The sequence below is a fragment of the Capsicum annuum genome, chromosome 11 (assembly GCF_002878395.1).
Source record: "Capsicum annuum cultivar UCD-10X-F1 chromosome 11, UCD10Xv1.1, whole genome shotgun sequence".
NCBI lineage: Eukaryota > Viridiplantae > Streptophyta > Magnoliopsida > Solanales > Solanaceae > Capsicum > Capsicum annuum.
This window is the reverse complement of record NC_061121.1, coordinates 88,588,689-88,595,755: the sequence shown is the minus strand read 5'-3', so window position 1 is coordinate 88,595,755 and position 7,067 is coordinate 88,588,689. Positions and strand designations below refer to the sequence as shown.

Sequence of the window (7,067 nt, the reverse complement as noted above, 5' to 3'; positions counted from 1 at the left end):
TAGAAGGGTTTGGGGTTGCTCATATTTTACAAGAGATGCTTACTTATAAATCGAATCATATTAGAGCTCACCAGGAAGTACTTGGTACTAAGATCATTGGGGGAACAATACCAAATCCCGAAGATAATCTAGAATCTTTTCGATTGCTCGTTCGAGAACTACGATCTTTAGATTTGGAGCTGAATCATTTTCTTGTATCTGAGAAGAACTTCCAGATTAATAGGAAGGAAGCTTAATTGGAATGAATAATAATTTTCTTCTATGATCGATCGATATAAACATCAACAACTTCGAATTGGATCTGTTTCTCCTCAACAAATAAGTGCTTAGGCCACAAAAATCCTGCCTAATGGAGAGATAGTTAGAGAGGTAACAAAACCCTATACTTTTTATTACAAAACTAATAAACTGGAAAAGATGGATTATTTTGTGAAAGAATTTTTGGTCCTATAAAAAGCGGAATTTGTGCTTGTGGAAATTATCGAGTAATCGAAGATGAAAAAGAAGAGCCAAAATTTTGTAAACAATGTGGAGTCGAATTTGTTGATTCTCGGATATGAAGGTATCAAATAGGATATATCAAACTCGCATGCCCAGTAACCCATGTGTGGTATTTAAAATGTCTTCCTAATTATATTGCGAATCTTTTAGATAAACCTCTTCAAGAATTAGAAGGCCTAGTATAGTGCGATGTGTGATTTGATCAAAATTTTGATTTTACAGACTTGGAAGGAAAAACTGTCATCCTAGTCAATCCAATTGGAATGGCCTGGACCTGACATGTCACTTGGAAAGAGTAACATGAAGCTCAGAATTGGGGTGTAGTCAATACCCCCAAATAAAAGGGGAATTGATCTATGGTCGATTTTGTAACAAATCAAATAAAGAGGAATTTCTATTTGTACCTCGTAAAAAAAGCTTTTTATTTTGTGGAATGAACCATTTCCTTTCTTTTCGTGGAAAGAAATTATGTTCAAGTAAGAAAATATGTCATGGTTCCAGGAGTCTATCTTTCGTATATAGACTTTAAGGGCGTGGTGGCCTAACCATCGAGGTGAAGTCGGGACCTAAAAGATCGAATAGAATAATATATAGAAAAGTAAATACCTTATGGGTTCCAAGGTATTCCTTTAATTTAATTATTAAGAGTTATGGGATTTATCATTCAAAGGGAAGTAGACTACTCAAGAATTTTCTATCTATTTATTGGTATTGAATTTGAATAAAGAATTAATAAAAGACGGAATCACTGAAATCTTGTTTCGTCTTCACTAGGAACTTGAGTAAGGAGTAGACCCTTTTATTTTGGGATTTTCTAGAGTTTTAAAATGAGAACTCCTTTCCTTATTTTGTGGACCTACTTGATCCGGATGAAAGAAAACTTTCACGTCCGATTTTGAAGGGGGGGGGGGGGGAGATCCTATAGAATCCTATCCCAATTTTTCTTTTGCTAGGCCCATAACTAAAAAACCTACTTTCTTACGATTACGAGGTTTATTCGAATATGAAATACAATCTTGGAAATACAGCATCCCACTTTTTTTTACTACCCAGGGTTTTGATACATTTCACAATCAAGAAATCTCTACTGGTGCAAGTGCTATCCGAGAACAATTAGCCGATCTACATTTACAAATTATTACAGAAAATTCATTGGTGGAATGGGAAGAATTGGGGGAAGAAGGTCACACAGGGAATGAATGGGAAGATTGAAAGGTTGGAAGAAAAAAGGACTTTTTGGTTAGACGCGTAGAATTGGCTAAGCATTTTATTCGAACAAATATAAAGCCAGAATGGATGGTTTTGTGTATATTACCAGTTCTTCCTCCTGAGTTGAGACCGATCATTTAGATAGATGGGGGTAAACTAATGAGCTCAGACATTAATGAACTCTATCGAAGAGTTATCTATTGGAAAAATACCCTTACCGATCTATTAACAACAAGTAGATCTACGCTAGAAGAATTAGTAATGTGTCAGGAGAAATTAGTACAAGAAGCCGTAGATACACTTCTTGATAATGGAATCCGGGGACAACCAATGAGGGACGTTCATAATAAAGTTTACAAGTCATTTTCTGATGTAATTGAAGGCAAATAGGGAAGATTTCGTGAGACTCTGCTTGGCAAATGAGTTGATTATTCAAGACATTCTGTCAGTGTCCTGGGTCCTTCACTTTCATTACATCGATGTGGATTGCCTCGTGAAATAGCAATAGAACTTTTCCATAAATTTGTAATTCGTGGTCTAATTAGACAACATCTTGCTTCAAACATAGGAGTTTCTAAGAGTAAAATTCGAGAAAAAGAGATGATTGTATGGGAAATCCTTCAAGAAGTTATGCAGGGACATCCTGTATTGCTGAATAGAGCACCCACTCTGCATAGATTAGGCATACAATCATTCCAGCCCGTTTTAGTGGAGGGACGAGCTATTTGTTTACATCCATTAGTTTGCAAGGGATTCAATGCCGATTTTGATGGAGATCAAATGGCTGTTCATGTACCTTTATCCTTAGAGGCTCAAGTAGAGGCCCGTTTACTTATGTTTTCTCATATGAATCTCTTGTCTCTGGCTATTGGGGATCCCATTTCCGTACCAATGCAAAATATGCTTATTGTACTTTATGTATTAATGAGCGAAAATCATCGAGGTATTTGTGTAAATAGATATAATCCATGTAATCACAAAAACTATCAAAATCAAAAAAGAAGTGACAATAGTTACTATAAGAATACGAAAGAACCCTTTTTTTAATTCCTATGATGCAATTGGGGCTTATCGGCAGAAACGAATCAATTGAGATAGTCCTTTGTGGCTCCGGTAGTGACTAGATCAATGCGTTATTTCTTCAAGAGAAACTCCCATCGAAGTTCACTATGAATCTTTAGGTACTTTTAATGAGATTTATGGACACTATCTAATAGTAAAAAGTTTTAAAAAGTAAATCCTTTTTATATACATTCGAACCACTATTGGTCATATTGCTCTTTATTAAGAAATCAAAGAAGCTATACAGGGGTTTTCTCAAGCCTATTCATATGGTACCTAACGTAATTCTATGATACCGTGGGACTTCAGGGCTCTCCAGTTCAGCTAGGTACATAGTTTCGGAATTTATACGCAAATCAAGATTGATAAAAGGAAGTTTTATAATCATCGACTCAAACCCATTGTCGAATCCTACTCAGCGAAATATGGAGGTACTTATGGCAGAACGGGCCAATTTGGTCTTTCACAATAAAGTGATAGATGAAACTGCCTTGAAATGACTTATTAGTAGATTAATAAAGCACTTCAGAATGGCATATACATCACATATCCTGGATCAAGTAAAAACTCTAGGGTTCTAACAAGCTATTGCTAAATCCATTTCATTAGGAATTGATGACCTTTTAACAATACCTTCTAAAGGATGGATCGTTCAAGATGCTGAACAACAAAGTTTGATTTTGGAAAATCACCATCATTATGGGAATGTACACGCGGTATAAAAATTATGTCAATCTATTGAAATATGGTATGCTACAAGTGAATATTTGCAACAAGAAATGAATCTATATTTTAGGATGACTGACCCTTTTAATCCAGTTCATATAATGTATTTCTCGGGAGCTAGAGGAAATGCATCTCAGGTACATCAATTAGTAGGTATGAGAGGATTAATGTCGGATCCTCAAGGACAAATGATTGATTTACCTATTCAAAGAAATTTGCGTAAAGGACTCTCTTTAACAGAATACATTATTTCTTGCTACGGAGCCCGTAAAGGAGTTGTGGATACTGCTGTACAAATATCAGACGCTGGATATCTCACTTGTAGACTTGTTGAAGTAGTTCAACACATTGTTTTCCATCGAACGGATTGTGGCACCGCCCGGGGTATTGCTGTGAGTCCTCAGAATGGGATGATGCCGAAAAGGATTTTTAGTCAAACATTAATTGGCCATGTATTAGTAGATGATATATACATGGGTTCGCGATGTATTGCCACTAGAAATCAAGACATTGTCATTGGACTTGTAAATTGATTCATAACCTTTCAGGCACAACCAATCTCTATTCGAACTCCCTTTACTTGTAGGAGTATATCTTGGATTTGTCGAGTATGTTATGGCCGAAATCCTACTCATGGCGACCTAGTTGAGTTGGGGGAAGCTGTAAGTATTATTGAAGGTCAATCGATTGGAGAACCGGGTAGTCAATTAACATTAAGAACTTTTAACACCGGAGGAGTATTCACGGGGGGTACTGAAGAACATGTGCGAGCCCCATCTAATGGAAAAATAAAATTCAATGAGGATTTGGTTCATCCGACACGTACATGTCATGGGCATCCCGCCTTTATATGTTCTATTGACTTGTATGTAACTATTGAGAGTGAAGATATTCTACATAATGTGAATATTCCACCCAAAATTTTGCGTTTAGTTCAAAACGATCAATATGTAGAATCAAAACAAGTAATTGCTGAGATTCGCACAGGAATATCAACTTTGAATTTTAAAGAGAAGGTTCGAAAACATATTTATTCTGATTCAGATGGAGAAATGCACTGGAGTACCGATATCTATCATGCACCCGAATTTACATACAGTAATGTTCATCTATTACCAAAAACAATTCATTTATGGATATTATTAGGAGGGTCGTGCAGGTCTAGTCTAGTCTACCTTTTGATCCACAAGGATCAGGATCAAATGAATGTGCATTCTCTTTCTGGCAAGCGAAGATATACTTCTAACCTCTCAGTAACCAATGATCAGGCGAGGCAGAAATTATTTAGTTTTGATTTTTATGTTAAAAAAGAAGATAAGATTTCTAATTATTCAGACCTTAATCGAATCATATGTACTAGTCAGTATAATCTTGTATATTTGCCTATTCTCCATGAGAATTTTGATTTATTGTCAAATAGGCAAAGAAATAAATTCATCATTCCACTACATTCGATTCAAGAACACAAGAATTAACTAACACCCTATTCAGGTATCTCGATTGAAATCCCTATAAATGGTATTTTCCATTGAAATAGTATTCTTGCTTATTTCGATGATCCTCGATACAGAAGAAAGAGTTCAGGCATTATTAAATATGGGACTATAGAAACTCATTCAGTCATCAAAAAAGAGGATTTGATTGAGTATTACGAGTCAAGGAATTTCAATCAAAATACCAAATGAAAGTAGATCAATTTTTTTCATTCCTGAAGAGGTGCATATCTTGCTTGAATTTTCTTCTATAATGGTACGGAACAACAGTATCGTTGGGGTAGATACACAAATCACCTTAAATCTAAGAAGCCGAGTCGGTGGGTTGGTCCGAGTAGAGAGAAAAAACAAACAAATTGAACTTAAAATATTTTCTGGAGATATCCATTTTCCCGGAGAGACAAATAAGATATCCAGACATATCGGCATTTTGATACCATCAGGAATAGGAAAAATAAATTCCAAGGAATCCAAAAAAGCTAAAAATTGGGTCTATGTCCAACGGATTACACCTAGTAATAAAAGGTTTTTTGTTTTAGTTCGACCTGTCGTCACATATGAAATAACGGATGGTATAAATTTAGCAACCCTTTTTCCACCGGATCCATTACAGGAAAGAGATAATGTGAAACTTTGAATTGTCAATTATATCCTTATGGAAATAGCAAACCGATTCGAGGAATTTCTGACACAAGTATTCAATTAGTTCGGACTTGTTTAGTATTGAATTGGAACCAAGACAAAAAAAGTTCTTCTTGTGAAGAAGCTCGTGCTTCTTTTATTGAAATAAGCACAAATGGTTTGATTCGACATTTCCTAAGTATTAACTTAGTAAAATCCCCTATTTCGTATATCGACAAAAAAAATGATCCGTTAGGGTTAGAATTGCTCTCTGATAATGGATCAGATTGTACCAATATCAACCCCTTTTCTTCCATTTATTCCTATTCCAAGGCAAAAACTCAACAATCTCTTAACCAACCTCAAGGAACTATTCATACGTTGTTGAATAGAAATAAGGAATATCAGTCGTTGATAATTTTGTCAGCAGCCAATTGTTCTCGAATAGGGCTATTCAAGGATGTAAAATATCACATTGTGATAAAAGAATCAATTAAAAAAGATCCCCTAATTCTAATTAGGAATTCGTTGGGCCCTATAGGAACATGCCTTCCAATTGAGAATTTTTATTCATCTTACCATTTAATAACTCATAATCAGATCTTAGTAACTAACTATTTGCAACTTGACAATTTAAACCAAACCTTTCAAGTGATTAAATTTAAATATTATTTAATGGATGAAAATGGAAAATTTTAATCCCGATCCATGTCGTAACATTATTTTAAATCCATTCAATTTGAATTGGTCGTTTCTCCATCACAATTATTATGAAGAGACATCTAAAATAATTAGTCTTGGACAGTTTATTTGTGAAAATGTATGTATAGAAAAAAATGGACCGCCCCTCAAATCGGGTCAAGTTATACTTGTTTAGGTTGACTCGATAGTGATAGATCAGCTAAGCCTTATTTGGCCACCCTCGGAGCAACCGTTCATGGCCATTATGGAGAAAACCTTTACGAAGGAGATACATTAGTTACATTTATATATGAAAAATCAAGATCTGGTGATATAACACAGGGTCTTCAAAAAGTAGAACCGGTGTTAGAAGTGCGTTCGATTGATTCAATATCCATAAAGCTAGAAAAGAGGGTTGAGAGTTGGAACAAATGTATAACAAAATTCTTGGAATTCCTTGGGGATTCTTGATTGGTGCTGAGCTAACTATAGTGCAAAGCCGAATCTCTTTGGTTAATAAAATCCAATAGGTTTATCGCTACCATGGGGTGCAGATTCATAATAGGCATATAGAAATTATTTACGTCAAATAACATCAAAAATGTTGGTTTCAGAAGATGGATTGTCTAATGTTTTTTCACCCGGAGAACTTATTGGATTGTTGCCAGAAAAACGAATGGGTCGCACTTTGGAAGAGGGGATCTGTTACCGAGTTGTCTTATTGGGAATAACAAGAGCATCTCTCAATACTCAAAGTTTTATATCTGAAGTGAG

General features: G+C 35.3%; 3 pseudogenes; all 3 read left to right on the top strand.

Moving 5' to 3' along the window:
- LOC124888475 overlaps positions 1–236 on the top strand; it is a 6,258-nt pseudogene extending 6,022 nt beyond the window's left edge.
- Positions 237–495: 259 nt separating this feature from the next.
- LOC124888866 lies at positions 496–2,947 on the top strand (annotated as a pseudogene).
- Positions 2,948–3,197: 250 nt separating this feature from the next.
- LOC124888865 lies at positions 3,198–6,764 on the top strand (annotated as a pseudogene).
- Positions 6,765–7,067: the final 303 nt, after the last annotated feature.